The following is a 21,835-nucleotide window of genomic DNA, read 5'->3' as shown; positions in this document are numbered from 1 at the left end:
CGCGCTGCGCAAGCTTGCGCTGTAAGCCGTCTGCGACAGCGGATTGACAAGACGTGCGAGAGGAGACGTTTAATAAAAAACGTTTGTGATTTAAATACCTACTATACCCCCTCCTAGTTTACAAGTAGGATTTACCTAATAAAATACGAATGCATGTCGTCAAGGATTATATCGTTGGAGTCGTATTTGAACATAGTTTCCAGCTATACAATTTTTGTAACATGCATTAACACTGTTTTGGTTAAATTTAAGGTTATATACCAGCAAGCGTTTGCCCTCAACACACACGGCTTATTCCATCACAAACAGCTCGGATGGATCAACTGTATGCCACGTATCGCACACGCAACTATAATCTAATTCGTGCTCGATGTCTCCGACACCGCTCGCACAGTTTGTCTTATTTGCCATGTATCACTGTGCCGTCCTCTACTCGCGTCCCTCGGCAAGCTCTGCTCGCCATTAGGCGCCGTGGCACGCTCTGCTCATGTCCATTGGCGCGCTCTGCTTGCGTCCGTCGGCGCGCTCGGCTTGTGGACAGCTTTTCCTTGCGCGTTCAATTGTTATATGCATATATATGCTAGGAAGATGCCCATGCGTTGCACAGAACATCAAGATACATTTATATGAGTAGTTTATCTTTTGATAGAAAATAATGAACATGAGAAGTCCTTATCTGCAAGCGTAGAGAGAGGTGAGGGTATCTTTTTGCAAAATTGTCATAGTTTGCTTTCTAACCGTCAGATATAGATCAGATGGTCTATATTACAGGATGGCAGGCACACCATCATCACCAACTTGGTCTTTTGTAAGAGTAGAGATAGAGATGGTTGATCGCCGTTGAGGCGACCACGGAGTGCTCTTCTCGTGTCCCTCCGCGCGCGCTCTGCCAGCGGTTGGGCGTGCGCATGATCACGTCGGTGGCCCCATACGCATGCAGTTGCGCCGCGCGCGTTGCCACGCGATGCAGTTACGTGCGGCACGATGAGGTTATGCGCTGCAAATTAGAACTGCCATCAGGGCCTGCCAATATTCCTGGCCGTCCGGCTTCGCCTTTAATTCCCGCGGCCATTATAACCTAAGTCTCTTCAACCTTTCGATCGCGCCCCACAGCACAACAAGCACACCCACGGCGACTCATAGAGAGGGGATGTCCGGCGACACTCCAATGGAGTTCAGCGAGCATAGAGTGAAGACCCACGTGAGGGAGACGGATCTCTCGGTGGTGTACACCATCGACCCGGCCGTGGTGGATGACTACATCAACAGCGTTGAGAAGTTGCTTATTGGAGACAAGTACAAGGTGGTCGACAGCGACCTCCAGTACACCGCCGGTTGTCCCAGCATAGATCAGAAGGTTGTTGTCGCCCAGTTGTGCATGCGCCATCATGTCCTCATCTACCACTACTTCCTGGCCACGGAGCCTTGCGACTGTTTCAACAGGTTTGTCAACATCACTGACTACAAGTTCGCCACGATGGAAACCACTGACGATGTAAAAGCGCTTAGTGTTACGGGCTTGGCCTACAAGAACCTTGTCAAAATTAGTGACCACTACAGGGTCTGGGGCAGCACGAAGGAGGACTCCCTGGTCGAACTCGTCTCGGCCATCATTGACCCCTACTATGAAAAGATGAAGCGGGATGCCCAAAGAACAAGTCTCGTATCTTGGCACGGGTCCTGGATGCGGCAACTGGATGAACCTCACCTCAAGTTTGCCGCCAAGAGCGTGTACACCTGCTACAAGATGCATAGGAGGATCGTTGACATGAGGAAGTGCCTTGTTACCAAAATCGATGAGCCTGGATCGAGCCACAAGCAGAGCAAGCATCACAAGAAGTAGATGATGATCAGATGATCGTTTATGCTAGTTAATCATGCATGTAATATATAGTTTACTTTATTGTTGGTGTGTGGAAATGTCATGTGTGTAGTAGCCACCTATGTAATTATGCATGTAATAGTTTACTTTGGTGTGTGCAAATGCCATGGTTGTAGTAGCCACCTATGTAAGTGGATGTTTAATTTGGTTATGCAAGCATGTCCTTATAAGTGTGTGTATATATATATGTTGTTGTCCTGTATGCAATCCAATCACACACACCTTGATCTGGCTAACCGTTTCTTTTCTGTTGCCTAATCACAAACAGTTCATCTGAGTGAACCGTATGCTATATATCACACACACCTTCATCTGGCTTCCCGTTTCTTTTGTTTTGCCTAATCACAAATAGTTCATCCGAGTGAACCGTATGATGTGTATCGCACGCGCCTTCATCTGGCTGCCCATTTCTTTTGTTCCTCCTCATCGCAAACAGTTAATTGAACTAAACTGTATGCCTTGCATCACACACGCAACTAAAATCTGAACCGTATTTGATGCATCTTCCAGCGCAAATGTTTTGCACCTTTTTTGACAGTTTTCATACACCATTGTTTGCGATTATTGCATCGCACACAGTTTCTCGAAGGGTCTCTGATCGTAGTATCACGTTAGCAGCATCCTGTAGTAGTGCTGGGCTCGTCGCTGGACTCATGGAAGACGAGCGGGATATTCCAATGTTGACCTATCATCGGACGCCAGACTGCTGGCCGAACTATCATCCTCACTATCGCTCGACATGGCTGCAAAGTGTGTGCCAGTGTGTAGCGCGGCCTGCCGGGGACGACGAAGATGGTGGACACTTAAGTGGGGTATGCAGAGAAGAGGAACTACCAATTGAAGCGGGGGTTGAAGCAGGGGTTGACGTATTATCTAACCGCTGATATAATCAACCGCCATTATTTGTACCCAGTTGATCCAAATTCCCGGGGTTGCACAGGAGTCTTATTGGCTATTTGGCTGGTTTCCCTTTTCAGGACAAAAACAAGGAATGAGTTTTGGGATTATGCACCGGTACTGGTACGAACGGAGTAGGACTGTTGGTAAGCAATACATTGAGCTCTTCATATTGATAAAGCCAGTAATAATCAAACTATAAAGGAAAAGAAAAAAGACAAAGAAAAATATCTACACCAATCTTCGCGAAACATCAATGGCATAGGACCTAGATGTGCATTACTTAGAGCACATCTAGCTGTGCTTTAGCAATACTGTCAAACAAAACCCCTAATCATCATTGCTTACAGCGCATAGAACATGGCTAATGCCACAACCACAACTACACATGCTAGTTCCTTCTTGTCTCTTGCTTTCATCTGTTGCCTATGATTGATTCTTTCTTGCTTCATCGTAGTGATTGTACATTCTAGATCAGCCAGTTTCTTCTTTAGCTTTATGTTATCTTCTACGAGCTTGGTGATAACACTCCGAGCCCTGCCATGACATTCTTCGTCCAGCCAGTTAACAAAGGCACAAGCCTCATATCCCTGCCAATGCTAAATAGTATTTAGGATGAGAGGTGGAATTAACTGAAGTAAAATGATGAACTTAATTAGCACTAACCTCTAAGGGGCAACTGAGAAACCTCCTGCCAATATCGAATCCCTCCGTGCATACACGTCGAGCGGGAGTGTGCCCGTGCACACAAATCAGCTTTTGGTACTTCTCGGTGGCTCAAAACTCGGAGTCGAACTCGTGTTGTGGGAGTCTGGAGTCATGCTCTGGATCCGGCGGCACATCTCTTTCCTAGGGGGGGGGGTCATTCAGGACGAATTCAGCAAGGAGCTATCCTTTGGACATGCTAAAAAAGATCGGGATATATTGGAACCTGACAGGACGATTCAGATCCGTAGTACACCTACCTTCTGATGACCTTAGGCAAGTGCTCGGCGACGACCACTGTCAGGGCGGCGATACAAGTAGGAGCAGCCGCATCGAAACCATCAGCACCACTCGTCCACATTCCCCCAATGTCAGCGCCACGCGAGGGAATTTGGAGGCTATGTAGGGATTTCGGGGAAATGGGGAAACTATGGAGATAAGCTAACGGTCGGGAAGTACTTATGGCACTATATGTTGTATACGGCACACTGTTGATGCATGTCGTTTGTGTTAGGTATTACAATCTGACACACGATTTCCGCACCAAACCATGTGAGAAGATAACGTAGGTTAGACACGGTTGCAGTTACATAACAGTATGTGATGTACTACCCTGTCCATATAATTGAGTTACAATGAGATACCGTGTAAACAACTGCTCTGCGGATTTCCGTAAAAAAACAGCCGCTCGGCGGCGGCCTAGGCAGCAGTTACCGGAGAAGAGGTCAATCCTCGGTCGGTGGGCGGTGGCGGCGTCATAGGAGGTCAATCCTTGGTCTGTGGTGGGATACATGTGGAGCTCAACCATCGAGGTCGGATGTGGCGTGATTCGAGCACATCCATCGCGGTCGATGGCGGGATAGTGTAGGTCGAACTTCAGGCGTCAGCCGCACTAAGCTTTGCTCCTCGAACCTGCTGTCTCGGCGTGCCACCGCATTGTGCTTGTCTGTCTGCTGGGTGAAGGTCACCACGCGGATGATCAATTAAGGTATTCATTTCGTGAGTGGCTTAATTAAGGTATTCAATTCCTAAGGGTAGTGTTGAACTAGTACTCTGCGTGTAAATTGACTGGCCATTAATTTTTGTCATTGCACGTCTGGATAACAACATGGAGGGCCCTCAGTAATTATGAAAATAAAACCTTGTGATTTATGCACGCATCTTAGGGCACGAGTTAATCCATGTATTAATGTTTTTGTTTTGTTTTTAATTACCATTCGTGTGCTGCAGATGGAATGATCTCGATGGAAGAAGAATTTAAAAACCGCAGATTTCATCAGTGGCGTGACAGAGTTCATGAATTTGGCTGAAAGTACAAAGAGGAGAATTGGTGATGCGGTTTACATCCTGTGTCCATGTACTGATTGTGCCGATACAGAGTCACATGAACTTGCAGATGTCCAGATGCACTTACTCTCTAGGGGATTCATGGATGGATATACACGCTGGACCAGACACGGTGAAGAGGAGGTCATGAATGAAGATACCTAGGGTAGCAAGATGCCAAACCCAAATCAGTGTCACATGGATGTTGAATCTAACATCGGGGCAGATGCGTCAAGCTACCAATGGAACACCGGAAAGCCGAAACGCCCACTAGAAAACCAAGACGTTAACGCAGATGACGACAAACTTGATATGCCAGATTTTGCTACTAAGATTGCAGATTTCGAGGGCCCAAAAATGGATATGATTGGGTAGAAGGATTTGCCAACCATTGATGCCGAATCCAAGAAAGAATTGTATCCATGTTGCAAAAAGAAATATTCCCGGTTGAGTGCCACCCTGGCGCTTCTCAGATTTAAAGCAGCAAATGGTCTATCAAACAAGGGCTTCACAGAGATGTTAGATCTTTTCAAAGAAATTCTTCCGGAAGATAATGTGCTCCCCAGAAGCATGAATGAAGTGAAGAAAATTGTTTGCCCATTGGAACTTGAAGTACAGAAGATACACGCTTGTGTGAATGATTGTATATTGTACCGTGGTGAGTACAAAGATTTGCGTGCATGTCCCACATGCAAGAATGCACAATACAAGCGTAGGAGAGCAAAGGAAAAGTACAAATTGGACGACGAGATGAAGACATGAATCCCGTTCAGGGTTGTTTGGTACTTGTCTTTAATTCCAAGGTTGAGGCATTTGTTTCCAAACCCTAGAGAGGCAAAGAGGTTGCAGTGGCATCATGATGAGCGAATTGCGGATAGGTTTATGAGGCACCCGAAAGATGGGACTCAGTGGGAATTAATTGATGAAAAGTTTTGAAATTTTTTCCAAGGATCCTAGAAGTATAAGGCTCAGGGAGTGTACTGATAGGATGAATCCTTTTGGCAATATGAGCACCAGTCACAGCACATGGCCGGTGCTTCTATGCATATATAACCTAGCTCCTTGCTTGTGTATGAAGAAAAATACATTATGATATCAATGATTATCCAAGGCCCAAAGCAACCTAGAAATGACATCCACATTTACTTTCAGCTACTGATAGAAGAACTGCTAACAGTGTGGATAGATGCACCTGGTGTAAAATGTTATGATGCTTACAGAAAGGAGATTTTCAATCTACACGCAATGCTGGTACACACCATTCAAGATATGCTGGCATTAGGCAACACATCATGGCAGAAAAAAAGGGAGATCTAGGGTGTGTCACATGCATGGATAGGACATCTAGCAGAAGACTTCCCAACTCGCACAAAATAGTGTATTCGCGTCATCGTAGGTTCCTATGGAAAACTCACACATACCGAAAGATGAAAGATGAATTTGATGGTACGGCAGAGGCAGGCGCGGGCCCAAGACCCTATGACAGGGAGGTGGTCCACAACATGGCTAAAAAATGAATGTTGTGTGTAGAAAGAACCAACCTTTGACGGTGAAACAAACACCCAAGGGTCAAGTGTTTAAGAAGAAATTGGTGTTCTGGAAATTACCTTACTGTGAGATTCTACGTGTACGTCACTGCATCGATGTCATGCATGTAGAGAAGAACGTATGTGAAAGCATCCTTGGTACTCTGCTGAAGATTAAAGGTAGAATAAAGGATGGTGATGGTTCATGGCTCGATATGCTTGCTGATCAATCAAAACGCAAGAGTGAAGAAAAAGATGATGACAAATTCATCAAAGCTCGCTAGAGTTACAATTTCAGTACAAAAGAAGCAACACAGTTCTTCACCTATTTGTTGTCAGTTAAGACACCCTCTTCCTACTATGCAAACATCCGAAGTCTCATGGATGTGAGCTCAGGTAAAATGAAGTTGGGACACATGAAGTCACATGATTGCCACGTAATGTTGACACAAATCCTCTCAGTGGCCATCAGGAATCTGATGGACAAAGATATAAGAAAGAAACTCATTAACCTCTGTGATTTCTTCAACCAACAATGGCAGAAAGTTGTAAATCCTGCAGAGTTGGATCATATGCAAGATGATATTGCAAGAATATTGTCCAACCTAGAGATGTTTTTCCCACTGTCATTCTTTGATGTCATGGTCCATCTCACCGTGCACCTTGTCGATGTGATAAAGTATTATGGTCCTGTGTTTCTTCGCAACATGTATCCCTCTGAACGGTTCATGGGAATACTGAAGCTCTTTTGTTGGAACCGAAACCATCCAGAGGCAAGCATCCTACAAGGTTATACCATAGAGGAGGTGGTTGAGTTTTGCACTGAAAACATGAAGCAAAGACCTATAGGTTTTCCCCTCTCTCGCCACAAGGGAAGGCTCAAAGGTCATCCGGTCCTTGCTAGCACGCAAATGGCTGCACCCGGAGAATTGGCAAAGAAAGCCCATTTGATGGTACTGCTTTAAAGCCCGGTTCTCATCGCTTATGCCGAATAATACTTGGTGGAGATACGCCAAAGCTTCTTACAAATGGTGCCTTCATCAGATGTTGAGATGAAGGAGCACACTAAGAACTACGCCAAATGGCTGAAGAATCATTTGGCACAAGGATCCATCGATGACATTGCTACGTGGTTGGCACAAAAGCCATCACCTACAGTGTTGATATACCAACCATATATCATAAATGGATACACGTTCTACACTAAGGAGCGTGATCAGAAGACCTCGTATCAGAACAGCTCTGTTCGAATATAATGCATGACTATAAATGAAGCTGATAAAAGGGTATACGATGGAACCATCAAAGAGATTTTGGAGCTTGACTATGTGAAAGTGAAGGTGCATTATTTTGGTGCGCATGGATCCCTCTTGGTTAGGTAAGGATTGATGAGTACATCAAGACCTGTGTTAAGAGGACAACGATGGCATATCACGCGAACCCATTCATTCTAGCCAGCAATGCTACCCAGATTTTCTTTGTGGAAGACCCCTTGCATAAGAACTTCCATTTAGCGATGCATGCGAAGATAAGGGTACTGGGTGTCGATGATGTTGCCAATGAGGACGAGTACAATGAATTTGATAAGCTGCCTGCCAAAGGATCACACACCAGTGTAACAGAGCAGTGTAAAATCAGCAAAAACCCCAAGTTCATTCGGGGTCAACTTAATGATCCCAGTTCCCCCATGTACATGGGAATTAAGCCGTAAGACTAGTCTTTATGCCTACCCTGCAACTTATTCGTTCAATTTAGAACTGTCGCGTGTACTGAATTTGTGAGTTATGCTCGGTTTTCTGTTGATGTAAGAACTATTAATATGTTGACCTTGATATGTTGTCAGCTCAGGCAATGAATATGAACTATTTTTTGTTATTATTATTATTATTGTCATATCATAGAGGTAGCACACTCAATTAATCTCACTACAGTATGTGTGAACAACAATATGCAATCTAGTTTGTGAATAGCACATGGTTCATTGATGAAAGCCATGTGCCAACCAAACCCTGCCACCCTGCCCACGATCTGAGTCGTGCTTTCTGATTGGCTGGAACCCAAACCCCACGGATCGTACGTCTGCACCATTGGATGCTCCCAGATCGAACGGCAATCCTCATCCCTTTCGACAGAACATGCAGTTTTGGTTGTAGTTTTATTTTATGCACAAAATGCACGTTAATCTCAAAAAATGTCTTAAATATAGCTAACGATACCTCGAATGCGCTAGAAAATCAAACCCGTGGTATAATGGTGTTTGCATACCGTGGAAATTTTTATGAGGCCAAACGATGAAGTCACCGGCCACAGGAGTTTGAATTGACACGTCTCCTTTTGGAAAACCATGAGCTTTCATGTGAGATGCTCCGGTTTGGAAGGATCGGTCTTCAAAACTTGTGCCAAACTTTACCAATTTTTTTCCATGGGGTCGTGAGAGCACACAATGGGCACACATCGATTTTGATGATGTCTGAACTCCATCTGAATTTCCTATAATTAAAATACCAACTAGGCCTACGCCAGTGGCCGCACCTCGCGACGGAAATGTTTGAAACTTCTCCCCGCTTCTTGACTGGTCCCATCTGGCCTTGTCCTCGATGATTCTCTATCCAGCTAGGCTACATGGCCGGCAGGTAGGGCCAAATCTCCCTGGCTGCTCCTCCCTCTGGTGCCGCCCCTCATTCTCATGGTCTCTAGCAGGTGCTCCACTGCTGTCCGTCCAACGCACTACTCCGGCGGGCGCCACACAACTACGGCTGATGCCACACTTCGACAGAAGGCACCTTATTCCCCCTCCCCTCCTCCTACGCCGTGGCCTTGAGGTGCTGTTGAAGGATGAGCTCATCCAACAAGGTGAGGATATCCTCTTATTTTTTTGCCAATTTTTCATTCTGATCCACTATACGATGAATTGCTATGAGCTACTTCTGTTGCTGCCATATGATGGATTGCTATGAGCTGCTCCTGTTGCTTCTATATGATGAATTGCAATGAGCTGTTGCTGCTATATGATGAATTGCTATGAGCTGCTGCTGCTATATGATGAGTTGCTATAAGCTGCTCCTGCTGCTGCTGTATGATGAATTGCTATGAGTTGCTCCTGCTGCTTCTATATGATGAATTGCTATGAGCTGCTCCTTCTGCTGATATATATTGAATTGCTATGAGCTGCTGGTGGTATATGATGAATTGCACACTCCTGCTGCTGTATGATGAGTTGCTATGAGCTACTGCTATTGCTGCTATACAATGCTTTCAGGTGGTGCTGCTATATGATAATAACCAGCCACTTGGACCATCAAATTTCAAAAAATAATTGTTCTTCATTTAAATGTGGGTCATGCGCTCTTCGTTTAAATTAGGAAATGGGGTCTCTATGGAAGACATTGACCAAAGTAGATTGTGCCAAGTAGATGGTATCTTTGTATTTGCATTTTGAACAAATAGCGATGGTCTGTTTTCCTATCATATAAAATGCTGCACTGGGTTCAATTTGTGATATTTGTAAGTAAAATTAATTTTCATATGGGCAGACAAATGACAAAATATAATGCAATCTAAACTTTTCACTGATCATACCAAATATAAGCTGAAAAGGAAGGCAATGAAAAGAACTGGTTGGCTTATTACATGGTGCTTATATTCATAGGTGCTTATTTTTTTAGGATAACTCATAATAACTGTCAGAAAGAAACTTGGCCAATAGAACTGACTTACAAATAACATGTCATCATGATTGCAATGGAGGAGTGACCTACCATAGCACACTGTATAGGCTCACTGTTGCCTTTCCCTTTTTTGTGATGTTCCATGAAATTGCCGCATACATGTTGTAATTTTTCATTGTGTAACGATATCTGCAAGTTGACATGGCTAATTTTAGACATCTCTACACGATAATACATTGCATATCCCTTGCGCATATTTAACCCACCAATTAACGATTGTGTGTGTAGCATAAACTAGCCATGATTCTGTGTGCTAGACTAGCAGGCACTCTAAGCGAACCTAATACAGTGCACTGGAATTCCTACATGCCACCTATGACTTTGTGTAATGTACTACCTCTGTTCCTAAATATATGCCTTTGTAGAGATTCCAGTATGGACCACATACAGATGTATATAGATGCATTTCCGAGTGTGGATTCACTCACTTTGCTCCGTATGTAGCCTATAGTGGAATCTCTAGAAAGACTTATATTTAGGAACGGAGGTACGAGGTAGTATCATGTATGACATCTACATATCTAATTTAGCAGCTAGTAGTAGAAATCATTGTCTGCACAAAGGGATTAATGGCTGAAAATCCTAGCAAAGCACGCTCGCATGCACACAACAATACAAGAGAGAGACAGACGCACTAACAAGACCATAGCAATGCCTCAGTCCAGGATCTTGGATGGCCAAGCTGTTAGATCTAGAAGAAACAACGTCCTTGTAGTTTTTGCCAGCTACATAACAAGTAACAGCGACCTGTTAGTATATTTGAAGTACATTGAGCATGTGATGTTGGACGGGTTTAAAGGTGACAAGTACCTAGGCCGTGGCGGGTGCTTGGCATCTTATCAGATAGTGGGAATTAGGTTAGAAACGTCAAGGGTGATGACGCTGCGCTGGCTGTCAGGGTCCGTAAGGAGATCTAGAACCATTGAGCAGGGTGTTTGTGGAGCGGCTCCGGCAGGGTGGACTACGGTGTGGGCGAAGCAGATCTATGGCCGTGGACGAGGGCGTTGGTGAAGCTGCTCCGGTGGTTGGGTTAAGCATGGTGTCGATGATGTGGATCTGCGACCGTGGACGGGGCGTCAGAAGTTGCTCCGGTAGGTTGGATGAGGGTGCGACGAAGCGGATCTAAGGCCGTAGACTTGTGAGTTGGCAAAGCGGCCCCGGTAGGGTTGAGAATGGTATAGGCGAAGCTACTCCTGTAGGGTTGACAATGGTGTCGGCGAAGCGGCTCTGGTAGGGTTGAGGAAGGTGTTGGCGAAGAGGATCAGTGGCCGTCGTTGGGGCGGCTCCGAGGCGGGGGGGGGGGGTGGACAAAGAGTCTCCAGTGGGAAGTACGAATGAGCCGCTGCAGATGCGCTGCGGTTGACGAGAGTACCAGCGAAGCAGATTCGGCGTCATGGAGAAGGCCGGCACTGAATGGGCTATGGTATAGTGGTGGATGACCAGTCTACTTGTTTCTGGTGGAGGTGGGAGGGGTAGATGCAGCCGCAGATGCAGATCCGGCGAGGTGGACACTGCTGGCAGTCAGTGGGCTCTGGTACGCCGGTGGATGCGCAGTCTAGGGTTTCGAGATGGGAGGGGTAGAAAGGCCGATGAAGTACGGACGACGTGATGTAAGATGCTCTGGTGCTTTGAACTTAGTAATTTTTGCGGGAGGGGAGAGGAAATGGGGGTGCCGTGTGGTGGGGGTGTAACAGCCTGTATTTGGCCCTTTTCTTTTTCTTTTTGATTTATTGGTTTTTGCTCTGTTTTTTTCTTTTTGGAGTGGTTCTGTGGCCTTGTCACCTGGGAAATCATCCTCTTTTTCCTTCCCAAGTGGCTCATCATTCTCAAAACCCTGCCAAGATCTTGTCACTTCACTGCTTCACCAAACCCTTAATTCTTTTTTTCAGGAATATTCCTTTTTTCTATTAAAGGAATAACCCTGTCTGCCCAAGGTTGTGAAGCAACCTTTATTTACATCACTCCTAAAATTCCCAAATAATTCTCATAAATTGTTTGGGTTATATCTTTCACAAATATGGCAAAATATTTCATTTGTCATGTTTATCATCTTGCTCAATTAATTCATTTCCTATTCTGCCCTAAATGGCACAATGTGAAGCAAGTGCCATTTATCTTTTCCCAATTGACCTCAAACTCCTTGGACACCTTTTTCTGTCCATATCATTGCCACATGCCAAAATGCAACCTCATTTGCCTAGTAATTATTTAATTATGATTTTCCAAAGTTCCTATCTGAGGGAAGTGGTTGTGAAGGAAGTACAAGCTAGGCATATCCAAATGAGTAGTCATTTTGCATGGTCCCTCATATCATCATGTCATAGCCCTCCACCAAAGTAGAGCTCATGTCATGCCTCCACGTGAGCTCACTTTTAATTCTTTAATTCTGCCCGAAATTTCAGTTTGTGAAGCAAGTATATTTTATCTTGCTCCATTATGGCTGCCAATTTTTCTAGGCCTTCTATTATCAATATAACCTACCTCAACCCATTTTGGGCATGTTTCATCAAGCCATTTTTCCTCTAGAAATTTTGCAAGATTCTGGTCAGCAAGGATGTTTGTGAAGCAAGTACCATTTTGGTGAATCCAATTGGTATGGAACTTATACATGATCTTTGTATGATCAAATCATGAAGCCTTGCCAAACTTGAGCTCAAGTGGCCACACCATTTGAGTGCATCATCCAAATCTCATTTCTGGACCATTTTGGACAGTTCGAAGCAACTATGATTTATCTTGATCCAATTCTTCTCAAAGTTACCAGGATGAAAGTCCTTATTTACCTCAACCTCGCAGACAACTCCATTGGATCCAAAACCCTTCCTGTTGATCACTAGTGCTCACCCAAGTTTACTGCAGTAAACTTCAGAGGGTTCTCACCGTTTAACTGGATCAGTTTTAACCGAACTACCACCGTAGTTGAGACCTACCCTGGATGAACTACCCACTAGACAACAAGTTCCAGCCCCTCTCCCTCGCTACATGTCAGTGCACGCGGTGATCGCGTTAATGGCAAGCCTGTGCGCGCGCTCTGCTGCCGTTTGTCACGCCCAGGAGGGATTCTTGCTTGGGCCCCTCTCCCCCTTGTTGTCTTAGCGTGCATGAGCATGTCCATTGTCTTCCTCTCGTCGTCGCCGATCACCTGGACCACGCTCCCCCTCCGGCAGCTTCCTCACCGATGCAAGCCGCTGCGTTCCCACGAGCGCACAGTGGCGTTTTGGCTCGGTTCTTCGCCGTCGTCTTCCTCCCTATGCTCCGTTGGCCTCCTCTACCCCGTGAGAACCTCCACTGCTCCTCCCCTGTCGTCTACCAGTGAGCTCATGTGCGTGCACACGCGTCCGCGATGACGACAGCTCAGCCTCCTCGCCCCGTGGCTATATAAGCCCAACCCAGCCTCGTCCGAGCTCACCACTCGACCTCCCTCACTCCCAGAAGCCTCCCCGACCGCTCCCCGGAGCTTGAGCCACCCTCCTATCCCTCCTTTGCCACCATGGCCTCCGCCTCAGTCATCTCTGATTCTGGCGAACCGAGCGCTCATTCTCCCTCCTAACCTCACCACAGCCCTCCCCAAGTCCTCTGGAGCCTCCCCGCCGTTTCCCTTCTCCTCGAGTGCCCTCTTGCCGCGGCCTCAACTCGCCGTGGCTGCCTCCCGCCCGAGCCAGGGGCGCACCCAACTCTGGCAGCTCTCGAGGCCAGCACGTCCACCCACGGGTGCAGGATGGAATGGTGCATCCATGCCCAACGGTGCCCAAGCCTGCCGTGGCCCGCCGGAGCAAGCGCTGGCGCCGACGTCCCTCGTGTGATCCGCGGGCAGCGTCGGGAAGAAGAAGGAGACACCAACCCCTCCCCTCCAGCTGGCCGATGGACCCCCGGCCCCACCTGGCATTGACTCACGGCCCGGCCCCGCCCCTTGCTGACGTGGTTAAGTGGAAACACATTCCACTGAATACGTCTTCCTGAAGAGAAAGCGTATTCTGGCTCTGTTCTAGAGTGGAATACGTTTTCGCTGCATAGAGGTGTACTCTTGGAAGTGCGCTTTCTGTTTTTCTGTCTAGGCCCAGTTTGTAAAGATTTTTCTTATAGATGGGTCCCTGGCAGAAAAACCCTCATATCTTTTTAACCACAAATCCAAATGAGGTGAATCCAAAGCCCACTTCTTAGTTTCATCGAGCCCGTTCTGTTGGTATCATTTTCACCATGTTTTAACATTTTGAAAATGACCATTTTTCCCTTGCCCTTATTCATCCCCCTCCGAGAGAGTATCTTTTCCGGCGATCCTTTCCGCGAGTTTCTCGCACTTTCTCCCGGTGATTTCTTCCACCCCAGGCAAGCCACACCCTCCATTTGCATCACTGTAATGCAGTGACATGGTTTAATCCATTTGAACTTGTTTAAAATACTGCTTTAGCTACATGACTTTGTTCATGGCATTTCTCGGAGTATTGTTTGATCTTGGTATTGCCATGATATTGCTTGGAGTTCTAGGACTTATATTTTGCAGCTTATGTGGTTGACATGTTGCCATTGGATTATTAGTGGCTTATGTTATGATTATTTTCACGGTGGTGTTGGATATGATATTTTGGAATATTACTTTGGATGTCAAGCTGCCTTTGGATTATTAGTGGTTAGTATGATTATTTTCATGATGATACCTGTTATTATATTTTGGAGTATTACTTTGGATATCATGCTGCCTCTGGATTATTAGTGGTTAGTATGATTATTTTCATGATGATACCTGTTATTATATTTTGGAGTATTACTTTGGATATCATGCTACCTCTGGATTATTAGTGGTTAGTATGATTATTTTCATGATGATACCTGTTATTATCTTTGGGAGTATTACCTTGGATATCATGTTGCCTTTGGATTATTAGTGGTTAGTATGATTATTTTCATGATGCTAGTTGATGTTCTATTGCTTGGAGTATTATTTTCGGGTATGGGGTTTACATGTGGACCTTAGCCGAACAGCTTTATTCTTGTTATTGGAGTAGGAGGAGTATTGTTTTCGGAATCATCATGACAGTAGTGTTGTGCTACCCTTGGAGTATTTTGAGATGATGAGATTATGTTTGGATTATTTTTTGGATATTGTTATGACTTGGGTTATAGGTTGATAGATGATATCGGAGTATCAGTCATTACTAATATATTTTGGGGTTAAATTCCGTCAGTAAGTTGGCAGGTGCCACCGAACCGGGATTTTTCCAATGCAACCACATTTGCCTTTTATGGGAAGGCCCTAATGGTTCTATTGTTGTGCCTCTCGCCGGTGCCTCCAACTAGGGAAGGTTATGGGCATGCGTACCTTGGCCCGGTAAGTAGACATAACCTTGTGTGCCCGTTGTTGTTTTTATGGATCCGAGTCCCCGAGTGGGAGTGTCCTCGGGTGGGAGTGTTTTGACCACGACGGTGGTCGGGGTGTCTTTGGTAGACACGGGGCCACCCAGGACCAGACCGTTGGGGATTTGGGTCGGAGTGGCTGGGAGAGTGATACGACAATGGAATGGTTTTGTCGGAATGCCGTTGGTCCACCCGAATGGGAGTGCGAGGCCATGGGTTCCATGGTGTGGGTACAGTGTGCTACCTCTGCAGAGTGTATTTAATCTATCGATAGTCGCGTCCGTACTAGGTCCCACCGTTCGATCAACACTCACATGACGTAATGACTTATAGGTGATTCATATGTTGATATGTTGAGCAGTACAGATTGGCAGGATGTTGATGATTATGTTGGAGACCAAGTTTTGGTCGTGGTTGTGATCGCCGGAAAGATCACAGTTTGAGACCAAGTGTTGGTCATGGTTGTGATCGCCGGAAAGATCACAGTTTGAGACCAAGTGTTGGTCATGGTAGTGATCTCCGGAAAGATCACCGTATGGTTTTGATCATGAGTTGATCGAGATGGTATATTGCTTGGCCGGTTAGCCAAGAGAGATATGGTTATGGAGATCTGAGATGGTGATTTATCAGCATTGTATTAGTTCGTCTCATGCTTAGTAGTTGCTTCATCATGGTAGTTGTTAATTAATTAACTTGTTAATGGTATGTTATTGTCTTGCCTTGATGTTTATGGTTGTTGTGAGCTTGCAAGTACATTCAATGTACTGACCTGGCGTGCCATGCCAGATTGCAGGTGATGCCGTGATTGCTTGATTGCTTGTCGTGGTTTCCGTTCGTGCGAGCTAGATCGTGTCCCAGCCAGAGTCCCTGTGGAATGGAGTTCACCACCGTCATCGTTGTTCCGCTGCTAGCATAGAGCAAGTGTAGTATCGCAGGCGTAGTGTCGCCATGCTGATGTGATCATTGTAACATCAGACCCGTGTAATTATTATTCTTGTAATAAGAGCTGATTTGTTCTATGTCAAGCAGTGCCATATTCCAGAGAATTCTCTTCGATCTCTGGCTGGAATACGGGGCATTCCGGTTCTCTGAGCCGGGGTGCCACAGGCTTGGTATCAGAGTAGGTCTGGCTGTAGGACGCCCTATTCAGCGCGAGCGGTAGAAACCGGTAGAAATCGATAGTTTAGAGGTGGTCTTGTTTGTCGCATTTGGTTGCTGCATTTGTTTGTTGCATAGCATGCATGTAGCCTTATTATTTTGTTACAAACTATTTAATCTGGTGAGTGTAGGTGGCATCGGTTCGGATCCACTATAGCTCAGCCTTTGCATTTCTCCAGTTTTCTTTTCTTGCTCATTCTTCGGTGTTTGGTGTCATTTCTGTCCCAGCAGAGTGATGCCAAGTTATCGCGACACTATTTGCAAAAATGGTGCTCAAGTATCGCGCTGAATTATTTCCTTCAGCCCCACCTTTTGTTTCGGTGGTAGACATGCTTCCATCACGGATCGTCCTTCTTCTTGTCATTTTGGCAACCCTTAATGATCGTAGTTAACAAGAAAGGGCAATGTCAGCAGCCTCAGTTTTTCCCTCGCTATCCTATTTCTTGGACGAGTATGGATCTTTTCCCATCCGCTTGATAATAATGTGGTTGCGACCTTCGTGTCCCACTACATGATTACCGAATGCATCCTCGCCTTTGAGCTAGTCCAGGTTGCTACCTGGCTAAGCTAGCACTTGGTGTAGTGTTGTCTACACCAATTTTTCCACACATTTATTCATCCTCGTGCACATTGTCACAACATGCTAGATCGTAGATCCGGAGATCCCGCGAGATTTGTGTGCTTAAGTAGGCATGCATATTGTGTGACTAGCAGTAATATGTGGTATTGATTGTGTGTGAATTGATTGTTGTTGTGTGCTTTTGTTTAGTTGAGTTTTCTTTTGCTTCTTTCTTTTTGGGCCCCGGTGTTACATTATTTCCCCCCTATAAAGAGTTTCTCATCAACTGACAACGAACTTGAAGAAGTAATAAGTATTTCAAATATTTGGAAGGAGCTCAGCTAAACATTATGACCTTCTCAGTCAACCGCATGATATAAGGAATATCTGCTCAGAATGCCAATTGTGTCTTGGATTGATTATCCGCATCAATTCTACAGCAGTAATGATCCAACCAGCAGAAAGACAAGTCAGATGCAAGACCAACGGTATATTTTTCAGTCAACGGTATGGAGCATAGGCAAAGTCTTGGCTTGGCAATAAATGATACTTGAAATATGTTATACTCCAAGAGAAAGTCAGCATGTGATATGCTCAAGGAAGACAGTCAAACAAATTTTCTCATGCAAATAATCAGTCACAAAATATTATGGATGTGTGCATGGATATCAGTATGAAGTTTTGGATACAAGAAACCCAACATTATTCCACATGCTATCGGAAGAAATTTATGAGGCAAGGCTCCTCAAGTTTTCCTCAGCATGATATGTGAACTATTTCCGGCCCACGATACCTCGATAAAAGCTTCCGATAGACGAGAAATGAAATATTCTCAACAAGAAAACCCGAGGAGAAGCTTCTCAAGTACGGAAACCCGACTTCTCCTGCACACTACCCAGGTCAAGCTTCATGTGTAAGCTATCAAGGCTTCTTCTGCACGCTACACAGGCAAAAGCTTCGAGCAAAAGCTAATGAGCCTTCCTCGGCAAGCTACACGAATGGCTTTTCTCCGCAGATCAAGGATCAGATTTGCAATAAGTTTGTCAGAGATATACCTAAGAAAGGTACGGATCTAACAACCTCACGTGCCATGCAAATGAAGATAAGCAGAGATACACCTTATGAAATACAAGGATTGACAAGATCGGGAGATGACATCACAAAATCAACAGTCATCAAGGTCATTATTCCCGCACCAGACAAGGTGATTTATAAACTCTTGTCACCTTTTTGTATGATTGGCCTTACCAATGAGCTCCGTACAGCTGTCGGATTTCGGGTTCCGGCAGACCCTTAAGGTTCGAACACTAGGGTGCGCACGGAGATCTCTCCCCTACCGATCTACATCTAATCTCCTCGCGTGATCTATGCTGGAAACAACGAACAACACAAGGGACACGAGGTTTATACTAGTTCGGGCCACCGTTGTGGTGTAATACCCTACTCCAGTGTGTGGTGTGGTGGATTGCCTCAGGGGCTGATGATGAACAGTACAAGGGACGAACAACCTCGCGAGAAGTGTTCTTGAGCTGGTGCGATGAACTGCTGGGGTGAGTTCAGTCGCCTCTCCCTCTCTCTACTAGGGCTCTATCAGATCTCTAGATGTCCTTCTACTCTGTGGTTGCTAGCTCTATTTATAGAGGCCCTGGGCCTCTCCCCAAATAATGAGCGGGAAGGGCGCCAACAATTGGCCGTTTTGAAGGGGAACATCTAGTACAAGTTATCCTGACCAAAGGTGGTCTTCGCCTGCAAAAAGCACTGGGGATGACGCCGTCTTGGGCTCCACAGTGACCTCCGTCCTGCCGCTCTGTTGGTCTTGGTCTCGTTGCACCGGAATGGTAACCTTTGCCCGATGCCTTGGCCTGTGCTTGCCCCCTTTGCACCAAAGGGGAAACAAGGACACTGCACAGGCATGCGCCCGCCTGGTCTCGATCGTCATGGCTCGCGTCACGGGCTCCTCGCGAGGTACCCCTGCCTTGATCTCTCCGCCTCCTTGCGAGCCTGCCTGATGAGGCTGTCTCTGAGGAAGCTTTCTGTCGTCCGCCCCGCGAGGCTTGGCCCCTCGCGGGGATCTTGAGCTTGAGCTGATGAAGATGAGCCGCACTGGGCCCCCACTTGAGCCATGCCGCAGGCCGCAGGCAGGCAAGTCTGGGGACCCCCGTTCCCAGAACGCCGATAGTAGCCCTCGGGCCTAAGGCGCGCCCGGGCTTTGCCTGGCAAGGAAGCAAAGGGGCAAGCGCGAAGCACCGCGGGCCCCAACAGCCTGCGGCCTTGGGCGCCGCGTGGCGATTGATTGGACGTGGGCATCTGCGCTTCCCCATGATGCCTTGGCGGCTGCATGACTTGACAAGTCCCTGCATGCAGAGGGACCGGTCATGATTACCTGCGATCATGGTTCTCGGCGGTTGGCCTCCTCCGGCTATAAGTACGGCGCTGCGTGAGCCCCTTCAGCCCATCCCTTCTTGCTGCTCCTTTTCTTCTTCTTGGCTACTCGCCGTTCCCATGGATCCAAAGAGATCCTCGACCGCGGAGAAAGGAAAGGCCCGCCAGGCAGGGCCTGACTCCCCCCCGACCAAGCGCGGCAGAGGCCGCCCTCGCAAGTATTCCATGGTCCCCGTAGTGGCTTCCCGCGGCCATGGAGGCGGTTCCCTGCGCGGTGGTGAGCCCCCGATTGCCGATGGGGGGCACGTCGTGGTTGTGTGCCCCCTAGGCCACGCTTTCGCTCTGCGGAGGTGCTGCCGGAGTTCTTCATGTGGTCGGTGGACCCAACCAGCACCCGGCTCCTGCTACCTCGTTTCTTCATAGGTGAACTGCCGGCCAGCGCTCGGTGTGGCCTCTGGCTCTAGGCAGACGGCTGCTGCAGCAGGGCCTCCTGGGCTTCGCTGGATGTCTCCATTTCTGGGAATGGGGCCCTGACCCGTAGCTGTCAAACATTTTCCCGCGCGCGCGGCCTGGGCCGGCGGTGCACCCTGTACTTCAAGTTTGATGGTGACGCCACCCTCTACGTGAGGATGATCGGGAAAGACGGTCGCCGTGCTGGGTGCTGCCCCGAAGACGATGACCGCGGCCGCTTGCCCAGCCCCGACACTGACCAGGATGTAGACGGCGACAGGCGTACAGGCGGCGGTGCTCGGGATCACTGAGGTTCGGCGACTCCCTCTCAGGCAGCAGCTCCTCCAGCGGTGGTCGCGACCAGCCTCTGCGCCATCGCGCCCGCCTGGGTGAAGGTAGCGGGTCAGCCCACCATCGCGTCCCGGTGAAGCGAGAGGAGGGATCTGCCAGAGCCCCGGGAGCAGCTCGAACCCTCGCTGTGGGTTGGTGCAGGACGAATCGCACCCATTTTGTTTTCCTTCTTTTCCTACGCAGAAATAGAAGGTAGTATAGGGCCCCGCAGGGGCATGTTAGAACTGCTGCTGTTAACCATCGCGCTACTTCCGCTATTTCTGTGCTGTGTTTCCACGCCGTGCACCCGTGTGCGAGAATTATTTTAGCTCGGTGGGGCTTGATGCGGTCCTCGCCTCCCGAGGCCGTGGTCCCGCCGTGCGCTTTGTGCCCTGCAAGGTTTAGTAGGAGGGGTAACTTTCGGTCTCGGTTGTGGGGGCGATCGGCCCAGGTCCTGCGCTCGTGTCGCGATGCCCGTGGGACACGGACTGGGAGGGGTGCTCCCGCAGAGGACTCGAAGAGGAAAGCTCCAAACGATCGGGGCAGAAAACACTCATGAGGGCGCCCGCTAACCTCCCTCACGAGACTTGTGCGAGAGAAAACGAGGCAAGCGAGTGAAAAAGATAAAGAGTCACAAGCCAGGAACGTCAACAGCTTCAATAAAACTTCAAACGGGAATAAACAAGCCAACTGCAGAAAGCAAATGGAAAAGCTGCGTCCGGCACCTATTCTAGTCTTCGACGTCTTCTCACCAGCGCGGAGCTAAGTGCTACCACTGGGCATGGGCGGGAGCCCCCGACGCCCGAGGGCGGCACTCCGGAGACTCCGAGGCGTGTACAGCCCCACTCATTATTACGTGAGAGTGTCACGGGCGGCGAGCTTCACAGGCATTGGCCTTCTTCATAGGCACCGGGCCTTTCCCGAAATGCGGCAGCTTCACAGGCATTGGCCTTCTTCACAGGCACCGGGCCTTTCCCAAAACATGGTAGCTTCACAGGCACCGGGCCTTTCCTAGGTGCTAGGCCTCGCTCAGGGATAGAACCTCCGGAGATGTTGAATGTTCCACGCGTTCTGGATCGGTACCCCCTCCGTGGTCTCCAAGCGCGCGGAGCCAGGCCTGGAGACATGAACAACCTTGAATGGGCCCTCCCACATGGGAGAGAGCTTGTGCAGCCCCTCTCTGGAGAGAACCCGTCCGAGTACGAGATCCCCTACCTCAAGAGTTCTGGGGCGGATGTTGCGGCAGTGGTATCGTCGCAGCGCCTGTTGATACCTTGCCGCTCGCAGCGCGGCTTCTCGGCGGCGTTCCTCCCCAGTACGAGATCCATCCCCCGCATGGCGTCCTGATGCGTCTTGTCGAATGCCAGGACCCATGCGGAGTGACGCCTGACCTTGTGAGGGAGAACAGCCTCTGCTCCATAGACGAGGAAGAACGGGGTCTCGCCAGTCGGCTTGGTCGCAGTTGTGCGGATTAACCACATCACAGACTGGAGCTCGTCGTACCAGCCCCTGCCACAGGCCTCCAGCTTCTTCTTAAAGG

The sequence above is a fragment of the Triticum urartu genome, chromosome 2A, assembly GCF_056163025.1.
Source record: "Triticum urartu cultivar PI428250 chromosome 2A, HENAU_Tu73, whole genome shotgun sequence".
Lineage (NCBI taxonomy): Eukaryota > Viridiplantae > Streptophyta > Magnoliopsida > Poales > Poaceae > Triticum > Triticum urartu.
This window is presented reverse-complemented; position numbering follows the sequence as displayed.